Genomic DNA, 16,280 nt, shown 5'->3' with positions numbered 1-16,280 from the left:
CTGGATCTTGCTGGGGAATGCAGCCAGGGAGGTCAACAGGGAATCATGCCGGGTGCCTGGGAGAGTTGCCAGTTTCTCCTGATATGGGCTTGATTTCCGACAGTCTCCTGTCTTTGGACTCCAACTCCCATCAACCCCAGCCAGCATGGTCACCAGTCAAGGCATGATGGGAGTTGTAGTCCAGCAATACCTGGAGGCCAAATATTCTCCAGCCTGGTTCTAGGCGGGCATAGAATATGAACTCTCCAATCTAATCCAGCTACAAAACTCAGGGCTCCCACTGAGTATTATGATCATTAATATATATATTTTCTGTTTATATGAAGTAATTTCTATTGGTATTTTGCAAATACAAATGATCATTAATATTTTTTCCCATTTCAGTTCTATAACTCTTTAATTTTTTATGGAAAAAATATAAACCCACATTAAAACATCAAATGAAACAATCCAAAATAAAACATTACCATATATATATATATATATATATATGGAGGTTTTGGTGTCCTCGGGTGTCTTCCCGTGTAAAAGTTGGGGTGTCTAGGCGACGTTTCGACGAGGTCTCACTCGTCATCTTCAGGCTGGTGCTTTCGGCTTCTTGTTACTGGAACAGAGCAGGATCTCAGTGTTTGAGTTCCTATAAATACTGTAGAGGGGGTGTGGTGTATAGCCTCCAATGTTCTGGGCAGAGAGGAAGTTCCCAGGCTAGTGTGCCTTTTCTTCTTTTGTTCCTTAATTACTTGAGAGATATCTTGAGTGATTTCTTGAGTGATATCCTGAGTACCACTTAGGTGGGTCATTAGGTGTGGATTAGTTGTTAAAGTCTTTGTGTCTTGACCTCTTGAACTTTGTGAAGAGTTTTCCTGAGAAGATGGCTGTACTGTACTTAGTTGTGCTCTGGCTTGGCTTCGTGTATAGGGGCGAGCTGTGGTTTTGTGGCTTGTGTCAGCCAGATCTGTGTAGGGATTGCAGGGGGGTGCAGCATCCGGAGGTGCCACCATGGATTGGCTACTGGATGGTGTCTGTAATTCATCTGTGGAGAGGGTCTGGGTTTGGGTCTGGTGTGGTTGATTGGTGTTGGCGTTCTGTGACTTTAACAACTAATCCACACCTAATGACCCACCTAAGTGGTACTCAGGATATCACTCAAGAAATCACTCAAGATATCTCTCAAGTAATTAAGGAACAAAAGAAGAAAAGGCACACTAGCCTGGGAACTTCCTCTCTGCCCAGAACATTGGAGGCTATACACCACACCCCCTCTACAGTATTTATAGGAACTCAAACACTGAGATCCTGCTCTGTTCCAGTAACAAGAAGCCGAAAGCACCAGCCTGAAGATGACGAGTGAGACCTCGTCGAAACGTCGCCTAGACACCCCAACTTTTACACGGGAAGACACCCGAGGACACCAAAACCTGCAGTATATATATATATATATATATATAGTATACATTCAAAGCAGAATAATAAACAAGAAACAAAAGGTTCTTCTTACTGATTTCAAAATAAGACATAGCAAAGGAGGTTAAGTGTAGAATATGCATTTAAAACATTGAAGTTAACAAAAAGAATACTTTAAATGTTTTAAAATAAAGCATGACTAAAGGAAATCCACTATAAAACACACATTTAGTACAGCATAATTAGCAAAATAATAAAATATTACCTTAAACATAGAATATTCCTGGCTGTTAAGATCAGCCTCAGTCAATGGTCAATGGTCAGGGATGCTGGACTTGGAGAGGACCTTAACCAGAGTCCATTATGTACCATAGGAAGAAGTCCTTCCTATTCTCCGTCCTGATTCCTCTAACATTCAGCTTCATTGGGTCACAGTTCAGGTCTTTCCAAAACCTTGAAAATTTTAGGAACCACCTGATTCTTTCTTCAAATTCAGAGGTTGGAAAGATTCCATCACATGCAAAACACGTCCTGGACAATATGGGGTGAAATTCCCCTTGAAGGTTCAGTGTGAAAGCTCACACCAAGTTCCCAATTACTCAGTAATGCATTTAAGGGATGGAATCTGTGAGCCAGTGTGGTGTAGTGGTTAAGAGCGGTAGTCTCGTAATCTGGTGAACCGGGTTCACGTCTCCGCTCCTCCACATGCAGCTGCTGGGTGACCTTGGGCCAGTCACACTTCTGTGAAGTCTCTCAGCCCCACTCACCCCACAGAGTGTTTGTTGTGGGGGAGGAAGGGAAAGGAGAATGTTAGCCGCTTGGAGACTCCCTGAAGGGGAGTGAAAGGCGGGATATCAAATCCAAACTCTTCTTCTTCTTCTGGGAGTGTGTCTGAAGGTCCTGGGCTGCCGCCAGTCACTGCCTACCTCACAGGGTTGTTGGAAGGGTAAAATGAAGATGGGGAGAACTGTGAGCACCTTCCTGAGCTCCTTGGAGGGAAAAGGTGGGGTATAAATTAATCAAGCCTTCTGAGGAATGGTTGGAAGAGCTGAGGATGTTCAGCCTGGAAAAGAGGAGACTGAAAAGGCATATGATGACCACCTTCAGATATCTGAAAAGCTGTCACACAGAAGATGGAGCAAGCTTATTCCCTACTACTCCAGAGGGGAGGACCCAAACCAATGGATTTAAACAAGAAGGAAGGAGGTTACAACTAAAGGATAGGAAGAAATTTCTGGCCATGGACCCAATTACTTAGGAAGATGGTGGACTCTCCTTCATTGGAGATTCTTGAGGTGTGATTCCTGCAATGCAGAAGGCTGGACTAAATGACCGCTGGGGTTCCTTCCAGCTCCACAGCTCCACAGTTCTACGATTCTATGCTCCTAATACATCACTGAACCACGGCACTTTGCAGCTGGGCCCCAGGACTTCCATCTGATAGGTCATCTCCTGCAGGTAGCGGCTGCACAATCCAAGCTATAAGGTAAAAGTTAAAAGGTACAGTGGATGCTCGGGTTGCAAACGTGATCCATTCGGGAAGCACGTTCACAACCCGCAGTGTTCGCAACCCACAGCGCCACATGTGTGTGCACGCGCGGGTCATGATTTGGCACTCCTGCACATGCACAAAGTGAGAATTAGTGCTTCTGCGCATGTGCAAGCACCGAAACCCAGAAGTAACCAGTTCCAGTACTTCCAGGTTTGGAACGCTGCACAACCCGAAATCACGCAACTCTAAGCGTCTGTAACCCAAGGTATGACTGTAAAAGGTAAAAAAGGACCCCTGGACAGTAAAGTCCAGTCAAAGGCTACTGTGGGGTTGTGGTGCTCAATTCACTTTCAGGCCGAGGGATCTGGCATTTGTCCACAGACAGCTTTCCGGGTCATGTGGCCAGCAGGACTAAACTGCTTCTGGGACAAGAGAAAACCGTGATGAGTGCCAGAGTGCACAGAAACGCCATTTTACCTTCCTGCCACAGTGGTACCTAGTTATCTACTCACACTGTCATGCTTTCAAACTGCTAGGTTGGCAGAAGCTGGGACAGAGCAATGGGAGCTCACCCCGTCATTGTGGGGATTCGAACCGCCGACCTTCCAATCAGCAAGCCCAAGAGGCTCAGTGGTTTAGATCACAGTGCCACCCGCATCCCTATACAGTCATACCTCATGTTAAGTTTGTTTCATTATCCGTTTTTTCAGGTTGCGTCCTGCAGCGACCTGGAAGTACCTGAAAGGGTTACTTCCGGGTTTCACCGCTCGTGCATGCGCACAAGCACCAAATTGCACCACGCACCTGCGCAGATACGGCACTTCAGGTTGCACGCTTTTCATGTTGTGAACGGGCCTCCAGAATGGATCCCATTCACAACCAGAGGTACCACTGTATATATTTTTTAGCTATAAGGAGAAGCAGGGAGCTCTGCTAGGTTTTGGAATGCGCACACAGGAAATAATAATAATAATATGATGCTATTTAAGGCTGTACTGCAAGAGCATTTCTGTTTCCTGCCTCTATCGCAGCACTGCTGATGAGTTCTTTACGCATTCCACTTACCAAACATAATTATTTCAAGAGCTGATAGCCAGGTTATCCATCAAGCCATTAATGCTGCACTGTTCCCTAATGAATACTCAGAACTGGCAAGCTTCACTCCTGATGTGGCACCGAGTAACAATTTCCCGCATTCCAAATGCTGATTCCCACTTCCAAAAGGCCTAATGGTGGCAACGGCAAGTACGTAGGTTCCCCTGAGAGTTTTGACCCCTTGTGCCACGCTCTTTCCAGAGTGGGGGCCCCAGGCAGGCTTATTGATTGTGCTTTGAGGGGGGCAGAAATGTTGAACTTTCAGAACTTGAGTTGGAATGTGCAGCACAATCTATCAGCTTCCAAACCTTTCCAGAAGCATTACCGGTATATATGTTGTTTAGTCATTTAGTTGTGTCCGACTCTTCATGACCCCATGGACCAGAGCATGCCAGGCACTCCTGTCTTCCACTGCCTCCCGCAGTTTGGCCAAACTCATGCTGGTAGCTTCAAGAACACTGTCCCACCATCTCGTCCTCTGTCATCCCCTTCTCTTTGTGCCCTCCATCTTTTCCAGCATCAGGGTCTTTTCCAGAGAGTCTTCTCTTCTCATGAGATGGCCAAAGTCTTGGAGCCTCAGCTTCAGGATCTGTCCTTCCAGTGAGCACTCAGGGCTGATTTCCTTCAGAATGGAGAGGTTTGATCTTCTTGCAGTCCATGGGACTCTCAAGAGTCTCCTCCAGCACCAGAATTCAAAAGCATCCATTCTTCGGCGATCAGCCTTCTTGAAGGTCCAGCTCTCACTTCCATACATCACTACTGGGAAAACCATAGCCTTCACTTTACGGACCTTTGTTGGCAAGGTGGTGTCTCTGCTTTTTAAGATGCTGTCTAGGTTTGCCATTGCCTTTTTCCCAAGGAGCAGGCGTCTTTTAATTTCGTTACTGCTGTCACCATCTGCAGTGATCATGGAGCCCAAGAAAGTAAAATCTCTCACTGCCTCCATTTCTTCCCCTATTTGCCAGGAGGTGATGGGCCCAGTGGCCATGATCTTCGTTTTGTTGATGTTGAGCTTCAGACCATATTTTGCGCTCTCCTCTTTCACCCTCATTAATGGTGACAATTGCAAGCACATAGGTTTTCCTGAGTTTTGACATGCTCTTTCCAGAGTGGTGGCCCCAGGCAGGCTTATTCCATTGCGTTTTGAGGGGGGAAGAAACGCTGAACTTTCAGAACTTCATTCGGAACGTGCAGAACATTCGGATCGTGAAGCTTCCAAACCTTTCTAGAAGCATTATATATGACGTGCACAGGCATGGTGTAACTATCGATAAAAATACATCTTCTTTGAAAAAATATGTATCAATATGTGGCACAGTGCATCAACTCTGAAGAAAAATGCTGCCGTGGCAAGTCACTGCGGTAGCCTATTTTATTTAGCAAAATGTGAGTGTAAATGTTAAGCCCAGATCTGCTCTGCAAAGGAGGAAAATGGCTTGGAGGTACAAATGCAAGGAAAGGCTTGTGTTGTGTCATTATTTTCAGGAAGGAGGAAATGACTGGGTATGCCAAAAGCATGGAGTGATGTTTCTGCATTTGGTAACAGTCTAGCAACTTCCTTCTGAAAGGCCCCCGCAGACCTTGCACACACACAAACCCATGATTGTGACACACTGTCTGATTCCACACCGGCGCAGGCGGGGGACTGATTGGAGAGCCAGCCATCATCAGAACGACAAAGGGGGGCTGCACTGTGATGGTGCCCTCCCCTTTGCAAGCTCCCACTCTCCCCTGGCTGAGTCAGGCGGCAGGGGTTCATCTGCCATTGCCTGAAAACACCAGATGGCATCAATTTGATCACTTAAGTGTTTTGTTTGCACGAAAGCATTGCTGGAGTCTCCTGCGAGTCAATGGTCAGGAGCGCTGCGTTGAATCCATTGACGGCAGCCAAGTTGCTTTTTGCGTTTTTTCACACACACCAAATGGGCTACTGGGATAAGCTCTCGTACGAGGCAAGAGCTGTCACTATAGAGCACCAGGGGCCTCAGCTAAGAGACCAACCTTGGAAGGCAATGCCCATTGTTTGGCAAACCATTTTACCAGTTTGGGGAAATTTGTAGAATCGTAGAATTGTAGAGCTGGAAGGTGCTCCCTAAAGTTCATCTAGTCCAACCCCTTGTGGTTTGGGAACCACAGCTAAAAAACCACAGACTCATCACAGAATGGTAGAACAGAAGGGAACCCCATGGGTCATAATAATAATAAATTAATAATAAATTTTATTTATACCCCACCCTCCCCGGCCAGAGCCGGGCTCAGGGTGGCTAACACCAATAAAATTTCAGTAAAAACATAATAAGAAAAAAGAAAAAGAAAACAAACAAAAAACCAATTTAAAATACAGTGGTACCTCGGGATGCGAACGGGATCCGTTCCGGAGCCCCGTTTGCATCCCGAATGGAACGCAAGATGCAACGCTGTGTCTGCGCATGCGCGGGTCACATTTCGCCGCTACCGCGCATGCGTGTAACGTCATTTTGAGCGTCTGCACATGCGCGAGTGGCGAAACCCGGAAGTAACGCGCTCCATTACTTCCGGGTTGCCACGGAGCGCAATTCGAACGCACTCAACCCGAAGCACATTCAACTCGAGGTATGACTGTTCAAGTTAAAATGCAATTTAAAATGCAGTCAAAACCATAAGGGGATGGAAACATAAGGGTTAGACTGAGTCCAAACTAAAGGCCAGGCGGAACAGCTCTGTCTTGCAGGCCCTGCGGAAAGATGTCAAGTCCCGCAGGGCCCTGGTCTCTTGTGACAGAGCGTTCCACCAAATCAGGGCCAGTACTGAAAAGGCCCTGGCCCTAGTTGAGACCAATCTAACCACCTTGTGACTTGGGACCTCCAAAATGTTGTCATTTGTGGACCTTAGGTCCCCCATGGGACAGACCAGAAGAGGCAGTCCTGTAGGTATATGGGTCCTAGGTCGCATAGGGCTTTAAAGGTCAAAACCAGCACCTTAAACCTGACCCTGTACTCCACCAGGAGCCAGTGCAGCTGGTAAAGCACTGGATGAATGTGATCCCGCGGCAAGGACCCCTTAAGGAGCCTCACCGCCACATTCTGCACCCGCTGGAGTTTCTGGGTCATCTAGTTCAACCTCCTGAGATGCAGGAATCACAGCTGAAAAATCCCCGTGGGATGACCACCTGATCTCTGTTTAGAAAGAGAGTCCACTACTTGGCCCAGGAATGAACTGGCAAACAGTGCAGCTGTTTTAAAACAGGGTTATCTGTTATGTGAGATTTAATGGGAACCCTGGCCAGGAATCCGGCTACTGCATTTTGCGCCAGCTGATGTTCTGAGTCATGCACTCATCTCCTGAGCTCTGGCCCCTTCACATCCATGGGGATGTGGGTGAAAATAACATCCCAAAATCAGAACCGTCTTCAGCTGAAGACTTGCAAATATTTGAAAAACAAATTGGAACTCAGATGCATTTCAGAGACGTCTCCTTATCTGCCGCAGTCTCACTGCCTTGCTCCCTCTCTTTGTAACTTAATGGGGGAATGTTGCAAATTTTCCAAATTTGCTACAGGGCAGAAGCCAAGCGCCACCTGCCTCCTGATTTTTGTTAAGCTGTGGGGTTTGCAAGGGGGCGGCAGTCCTCCCCTTCCTTAAGACATTAAACGGTTGATAGATATTTTTGCCATAATTGGTCTTATTCCTATCTGAGCTACTTTTATGAATAATATTAATTTTCTGGCACTTGCAAGCAGATGGTAGCAAGGAAATTAAGATTAGGGGGGGGGGACAACTTGAGAAAATGAGCATCTACAATTCTCCAGGTGCCGCTGCAATATAAAATATACCTTTCAAGTTACACAGGGTGTGTTTTTTAAAAAATAAGAACATAGTTTTTATGGAATCGGAAATAGGAATCGGAAGGGGAGATGTGTGGAAGTTTCACTGGGCTGGCAGAGAAATAATTATGGCATTGTAGTACAAAATTCAATCAAGGAGGGCAGCGTATTTGCATTATTAACTTCAGATGAAATCCAAGGTAATTCAATTTATTTTTAACTCCTTCAATTAAGTCGTATGAACACCATTCTTTCTGCAAACAAGACCATGGAACTGATGCTTATGAGGCATGAGGACTGATGATGATCTGTCATTTGGCCCTGATTCAAAATGGAAATCTGGCATAAAGGCACACGTTAGGGATTTTGCTGTTTCCTTGCTTCTTCGGAGCAAACCCGAAAGTGTGTGTAGGTGTGTAGGTGTAGCTATCATAAATTGTATGTTGGAAGGTTCAGGATGGATAAATAGATGGTGTGCTTCAAGTCCTTCGTTAAAAGTGGACTGGACAAATTCGTGGAGGAGGAAAGGGGCAATGGCTCCTAGCCAGGAATTCTCTGCTCTGCCTTCGCAGTTAGAGGTAGCAATACTTCTGAACAATGGTTGTGGGAAACCACAGGAAGGTAAAGGGCTATTTTGCTCAAATCCTGCTTGTGGGCTTTATTTCCAGTCTCCTAAAACAAAAGGGTTCAACAGAAGGTGCCTTTGTTGTTGTTGTTTAGTCGTTTAGTCGTGTCCGCCTCTTCGTGACCCCCTGGACCAGAGCACGCCAGGCACTCCTGTCTTCCACTGCCTCCCACAGTTTGGTCAAACTCATGTTGGTAGCTTCGAGAACACTGTCCCGCCATCTCGTCCTCTGTCGTCCCCTTGTCCTTGCGCCCTCCATCTTTCCCAACATCAGAGTCTTTTCCAGGGAGCCTTCTCTTCTCATGAGGTGGCCAAAGTACTGGAGCCTCAGCTTCAGGATCTGTCCTTCCAGTGAGCACTCAGGGCTGATTTCCTTCAGAATGGAGAGGTTTGATCTTCTTGCAGTCCATGGGACTCTCAAGAGTCTCCTCCAGCACCAGAATTCAAAAGCATCAATTCATCGGCGATAAGCCTTCTTTATGGTCCAGCTCTCACTTCCATACATCACTACTGGGAAAACCATAGCTTTAACTAGACGGACCTTTGTTGGCAACGGGTTGTCTCTACTAAGGTGCCTTAGTTTTCATTAGCCCATAATAATAGAAAAGGCCTATGCGAGATGATGGCCATAGCGATGGCCCATTTGGTCCACCATCCTATTCTGACAGCGACCAATTTAAAAACCTCCAGAGAAGGAAAGTCCACCACCTTCCCAGATCATCCGTCCAGCAGTTACTCTCAGAAAGTTCTTCCTAACCTTCAGTTGGAATCTTCTTTCTTGTCATGGGAACCTACTGGACATAAAGAAGAACCTGCTGAGTCGGACCAATGGCCCATCTAGTCCAGCATCTTCTTCCCAAAGTGGCCAACCCAATGCATCTTTGGGGAAACCAAAGAGTAGGATCTGAACCAAAGAGCAGCTCTCTCCACCTGAGGTTTCCAGCAACTGGTATTCAGAAGCATGGCTGCCTCCGATTGTAGAAGCAGAGCAGAGCCATCGTATCTAGAAGCCATTGATAGCCCTCTCCTACATAAATTTGCTCAGTTCTCTTTTAAAGCCATCTGGGTTTGTGGCCATCACTGCCTCCTGTAGGAGGGAGTTCCTTAGAGCCACTTCCACCCTTCAGAGGAGGTGGAGTTGCGGGCTTCACGGCCCCAGCCCCCATGCGTCACCCCCAGGCCAGCCGGCTGGCTCTGGGGGCGTGGCCTGCCCTATTTAAACCAGGACGCGGCCGGGGATCTCCCTCTTTGCCACTTGCCAGCTGTTCCTGTTTCCCACCCTCCCGCCCTTTAAGGTTTTTGTTCCTTGACCTTGCTATGGACCTTGGTTGGTCACCATTGAGGGGCCTGGTAGGAATTTTTCCACTTGGCAAATTGGCACCAGCCCCTTGGTTTCCGCCTACCTCGTAGCAAATCGTCACAACTTTCTGGGTATTGGTGGTTAGGCATTGGTATTGCTCTATAGGTGGAAGAGGGGAGGAAGCGCCATCACCTGCCCCACATATTGAAGGATAGTCCGGTAAAGGATTCGAGGGGGGGGGCATGGCCCTGTCCGAAGCCTATGGAGGTGAGGGCCTAATGGTGACCCCGGGGGAGTTCCTAGTTGATGTGCATCAGCAGGACTCCCCCTACTGGTGGTTAACCCTTCCCGGACTTCCAGCGGATGGGCTGAAGTCGGATATAGTCAGTTAGGACCAATGCCTTAGCCAATACCGCTCATCACCTGTAACCAATAAAGTTGTGGCCTTTTTTAGCCCATTAACCTTAATAATTGTGTCATGTGTCATTATTTCCATGGGGGGGGCGGGCAGGAACTCGCCACGCAACTTAACTGTGCACTGTGTGAAGAAGGACTTGATTTTACCTGCGCTGAGTCTCCCAACAGAATCTTCCATAGCTAGCTTTCTGGCATGTTTTGCTGCCAAAGTTTTATTTTCCCCTGCTGTTTTACTGGGCCGGCTCTCTGGGTTCACGCTTTTCTTTTAATTGCCATGCTCCATTCTTCGTTCTGTCTCTCCCAGTTTTATGTTATCCTTTAGGTTTCCAAAACGAGTATACAAAAAGGCAGGCTGTGTGCACAGAGCGTGGGGCCTGGGCGTTCATGTGCCTCCGTCCACACATGTGTGAGAGGTGAGATGCATCTGTTTTTCACTCAGGGACCCAAGTAATTTCTGGAGGCTGTGGGGGGAAGTGGAACCCTGAAGCCTGGCAAGGTTTAGCAACTTGCCTCCATGACGCTCAACCTCAAGAGGCAAAAATGGGCCAAGGTAAGAATTGCACCCTTCATGGATCACTGCCTTGTCATGGTAAAGGGGCTTGAATAACTCAGAGAAGCTATGAGCTATGCCGTGCAGGGGCACCCAAGGCGGACAGGTCATAGCTGAGAGTTTAGACTAAATGTGACCCACCTGAACTGGCAAACCACTCCAGTATTCTGGCAAGAAAACTCCATGGACATAAAAAAGGAGAAGCTTTGAGAAGAAAGTGAGTTTCTCCAAGGCATGCTCTGGTTCATGGGGTCATGGAGAGTTGAACACGACTAAGACTACTAAACAACAAGAAGAATTGCACAGATCTTGATGCTTTCAACGCCAAGGCTGCCATGTGATGTGACCAAGTATAATAATAATTCCAACAGATTCCACACGAAAAACATCAATGTCCCTGTGGAGATGGAAGTACCGAATCAGTGGTGCATGCCCTTCTGGCTTCCCTCTTTATAAAGACTTGAGGAATGAGATTATCAGCCCTCTTTTATTGTCCATTCCGGGTCACCCAACCACTGCCACAATGTCCTTTCTCTTGGCAGATCAAGATGAGCAGGTGACAGCAAAGGTGGCAAGATTTTTAGCTGGGGCAATCAGAATAAGGTCCACTATTTGACTGTTGATTCAGGACCCTAAAGTGTGTTTTATATAATCGACTTTTTATTTCTGTTCTTTGTATATCGCATTGTTCTTTTGTTGCTATGGCCGATGGCTGATGCAAATAAAATTTCATTCATTCATGGTCAAGGTAAGAATTGTGCAGATCTTGCTGCTTCAGCGCCAAGGCTGCCATGTGATGTGACTAAGTATAATAATAATAATAATAATAATAATAATAATAATAATAATAATAATTGTCAGGGACGCAGTGGGAGCGCAGGGAGGGGAGGAGATGGAGAGCGAGGGGGAGCAATCCGAGGGCAGCGTAGGAGAAGAGGACAGTAGCCCGAGAGATTCCATGAGCCTCTCATGGGTGTCTCCCAACAGAACATTAAAAACACGATAAAGCACCAAACATTAAAAATTTCCCTAAACAGGGCTGCCTTCAGATGTCTTCTAAAATTCAGATAGTTGCTTATTTCCTTGACATCTAATGGGACGGCGTTCCACAGGGCAGGTGCCACCACCGAGAAGGCCCTCTGCCTGGTTCCCTGTAACCTCACAGGGAGGGAACCGCCAAAAGGCCCTCGGAGCTGGACCTCATTGTCCAGGCTGAATGATGGGGGTGGAAATGCTCCTTCAGGTCTACCGGGCCGAGGCTGTTTAGGGCTTTCAAGGTCAGCACCAACCCTTTGAATTGTGCTCGGAAATGTGCCCATATCAGAAAGCCAACTCCCCAAATAATTGAAAAGTCTCACTTGTTCAGATGTTTGTCCATTTAGGAACCATTTATGCTTCACGAGCCATAAATGCGTCAAGGTTAGAACCTTGAAAGATGCCTTATACAGAGTCAGACCGTTGCTCCATCTGGGTCAGTATTGAACCTGGGACCTTTGGCATGCAAGGAAGGCCCTCTGCTGCTGACTCTGCCCCTTACTCTGCAGCCAGCCAAGGAGCAATGAAAAGGGGCTGACCCAGTCCATAAAGGCAGGGGGCGTATTTGCCACCCTCTCTCATCTGTGCATCTTTTACACTCCTTGTCCCGCAGCGGCAGGAGAAAGCATTACTCCAAGACCTATTTTAAGCCGGCATCTGCGGAGGGAAGGGCTCTTGATGCGCAATAACCGTTTGTTAGGCCGTTTGCTGCTCCCTTTGTGGGCTTGGGGGAAATCTCCTCTGCTCATTGCCATCTACAGCCTCCCACTAATTGCCCACCAAAGAGCCTTTTTGGAAAATCAAACTGGGCACGTCTGGAGAACGCAATTCTCTCTGCTTTCCCTTTAGCTGCATTAAGGAAGACTGATGTGGGCCTAGCGGGTCTCCAGCAGCCCCATTAAACCATTACTGCTCTCTGTAACTCTGCAATATTGGCTCGGCGAGCGCAGAGGAGCTTGCTTAACTGGGACAAAATGGGAATTCTTACATCGTTGCCAACGCTGGGTAGTTAGCAGGGAGATGTATTGTTGGCTTACTGGTTCTCTCTCTCTCTCTCTCTCTCTCTCTCTCTCTCTCTCTCTCTTTCTTTCTCTCTCTCTCTCTCTCTCTCTCTCTCTTTCTTTCTCTCTCTCTCTCTCTCTTTCTCTCTCTCTCTCTCTCTCTCTCTCTCTCTCTCTTTCTCCCTCTCCCCCCTCTCTCTCTCTCTTTCTCCCTCTCTCTCTTTCTCTCTCTCTCTCTCTCTCTCTCTCTCTCTCTCTCTCACACACACACACACACACACAGACATATTCTCTGTCTTGCCATTTTGTTCATTTATACGTATTTTTAATACTACCGAACTCACCAACCTCGTCATCTCTTCTGCTCTTTCAGCCGAGCTATGAATTAACAGAACGTAAGCATAGAAGGTGCAGGAAACTGGTGGCACTGTGGGTTAAACCACAGAGCCTAGGACTTGCTGATCAGAAGGTCGGCGGTTCGAATCCCCACGACGGGGTGAGCTCCCGTTGCTCGGTCCCAGCTCCTGCCAACCTAGCAGTTCGAAAGCATGTCAAAGTGCAAGTAGATAAATAGGTACCGCTCCAGCGGGAAGGTAAATGGCATTTCCATGCGCTGCTCTGGTTCTCCAGAAGCGGCTTAGTCATGCTGGCCACATGACCCAGAAGCTCTATGCCGGCTCCCTCGGCCAGGAAAGTGAGATGAGCACCGCAACCCCAGAGTCGGTCATGACTGGACCTAATGGTCAGGGGTCCCTTTACCTTTTAAGCATTGGAGGCATCTATCAAGGATTCCAATTTTCATTTTAAAATTATAGTCTGCATTTCGATTAAAAAAAAAAAAATTCAAAACTAAGAAAAATACTGTACGGCTTCTGAGTGAGTTGATGGCAAGAGTCATAAAATCACAGAAATGTACGGTTGGAAGGGGACCTGAGGTCATCTAGTCCAACCCCCAGCAATGCAGGAAATGCAGCTTAGAAATCCCTAGCAGGTGGTCCATCTGACCTCCATTTAAAAACTTAGGATTATATCTTCTTAGCAGGGGCAGACTTGGGCAATGTAGCACCCTGGGAAAGGACAACATTTTGTAAAAAAGGTGCTGGTCTTCACCTTTAAAGCCCTTTGTGGCTTTGGGCCCTTGTATTTACAGGACCACCTCTCCTGGTCTGCCCCGCAGAGGATCTTCAGGTCCATGAATAATCATAGTTTAAAGGTCCCGGACCCTAAGGAAGTCAGACTATCCTCCACCAGGGCCAGGGCCTTCTCAGTGATGGCTCCGACCTGGTGGAATGCTCTGTCCCAGGAGACTAGGGCCCTTCAGGATTGAACTTCCTTCCACAAGGCCTATAAGACAGAGCTATTCCGCCTGGCCTTTAATTTGAATTCAGCCTAATCTTTTATTTCCCTTCTCTTCCCTCCCCCTCCCCTTTTATGAAGATCACCCACTCTGAGACCCCACAGCTAAATCTCCCCTGGCCTCTTCGCTGGCCCAAGTAGGACTAATTCAGCCAGCTAGCCCTGGGGATTATCTAATGCTTATTTCCCCTAAATTGATTTGTGAATTTGTGAATTTTATTGTTATTCATGTTTTTATACTGTATTTTATTCTGCTTTTACAATTAAGTGTTTTAAATTTGTTGTTAGCCGCCCTCAGCCCGGTTTTTGAACTGGGAAGGGCGGGGTATAAATAAAAAAATATTATTATTATTATTTATTACCCCTTTATCTGGCCCTTAGGACTTCCCTCAGGATCCAGCCCTTAGCCAGACCACACACATCCTCAAATGTTTCTGCCTGGGGGTTTGACTAGATGGCCCTTGAGGTCCCTTCACACCCTACGATTCTAGAAGTCTAAGATTCTCTCCTGGACGTCTACTTTCCCAGGAGCTGTCCCTGGTCCTGGTTCTATCTGGTTCTCTGCGATCAGAGGCTCAATGCCTGATCCAGGCCATATTCTGCTCCTTAATAACAGATCCTTTTCTCACACAAATTCTGCACATCCAGGCATGGCATGTCCCTGAGGCTGCTTATATTCCAATATTCTACATGCTTAGAATTGGAAGTCCGGTGTATTATGTGGTGCACATTAAATTCAGAACAGGCTGAGGTGAATGTGCAGCAAAGAGGGACTCGGGCAAACAAAGAGATCCGTTCCACTCTTAAATCACTTACTCCAGGGCTTAGTGCACTCTTGCCAAGAGGCGTTTTCTGAATTAAACATTTCTGAGCCAGGCAGCCCAAAATCCGCTCACCTGGCTGATTCCAGAAGGGGAATCACTGCCACAAATTGCTCCTTCCTTTGTGACAGGTGAGAATCCAGACTGTTCAGTCAGCCCCAGAGAAATGCAGGAGGACCCTGGGCCCCATCCCCACACCACAGATCCATACAGGGGGTCTTTGTGTACCACAAAAATTATAGAGCTGGGAGGGAGCTGAAGGGTCATTTAGCCCAACTCCCTGCAATGCAGGAATCTCCATTAAAGGATTCCAAATAGATGGCTATCCAATTTCTGCTTTAAAATCTCCAAGGAAGGCGAGTCCACCACCTTCCGTGAGAGTCCATTCCTCTGCTGAACAGCTCTTCCGGTCAGAAAGCTTTTTTCGTATGTTTAGTTGGAATCTCCTTTATTGGAACTTGAAGCCATTTAGTTGACTCAGAAATCTAGTGTCCAGACCAAGAGAAGGAATAGTCCCACTCTCTTCTGCCTTGGTCAGACCACACCTGGATTACTGTGTCCAATCCTGACATGGCAATTTAAGAAGGAGGTTGACAAGCTGGAAGGTGGGCAGAGAAGGGTGATCAAGATGATCAAGGCTCTGGAAACTAAGCCTTATGAGAGGAGATGGGACAGTTGTCTTCAAATACAGTGGTACCTCAGGTTAAGTACTTAATTCGTTCTGGAGGTCCGTTCTTAACCTGAAACTGTTCTTAACCTGAAGCACCACTTTAGCTAATGGGGCTTCCTGCTGCCGCTACGCTGCCAGAGCACGATTTCTGTTCTCATCCTGAAGAAAAGTTCTTAACCCGAAGCACTATTTCTGGGTTAGCGGAGTCTGTAACCTGAAGCGTCTGTAACCCGAGGTACCACTAGTCAAAACAAAATAAAAAAATTCCTTCCAGTAGCACTTTAAAGACCAACTAAGTTAGTTCTTGGTATGAGCTTTCGTGTGCATGCATACCAAGAACTAACTTAGTTGGTCTTTAAGGTGCTACTGGAAGGAATTTTTTTATTTTGTTTTGACTATGGCAGACCAACACGGCTACCTATCTGCAACCGAGGTACCACTGTACACAGAAACATGAGGCCAATGAATATTCCTAGCCTCACTCGGGAAAGCACATTTTGCCCAGGATAATGTGTGCTAAAGATGGCGGCTCTGGGTGTTCACCTCTTGGAATGTGTTGCTAATTGCACCACATTTTCAACAATTTCCTCCCTCAATTAAACAGCACATTTCAAAAAGTTGTTTTTCCAGGCAATCAAGGCACTGGTCTGGCAAAATAGAAACGCCATTCATGGGAGCCTCGGGGCGAGAAGGGAGGTCTTCGCTGAATTGT

General features: G+C 47.0%; 1 long non-coding RNA gene across 1 annotated transcript; it reads left to right on the top strand.

The window, feature by feature from the left end:
* Positions 1-9,699: 9,699 nt before the first annotated feature.
* On the top strand, positions 9,700-10,189 carry LOC309350074. The gene is made up of 2 exons (XR_014160288.1): positions 9,700-9,768; positions 9,991-10,189. It is a non-coding gene; the product is annotated as an uncharacterized lncRNA (long non-coding RNA).
* The last annotated feature ends 6,091 nt before the right edge of the window (positions 10,190-16,280 follow it).

This window comes from Podarcis erhardii, assembly GCF_964252035.2.
Source record: "Podarcis erhardii genome assembly, chromosome: 1".
NCBI classification, from domain to species: Eukaryota; Metazoa; Chordata; class Lepidosauria; order Squamata; family Lacertidae; genus Podarcis; species Podarcis erhardii.
This window is presented reverse-complemented; position numbering and strand designations above follow the sequence as displayed.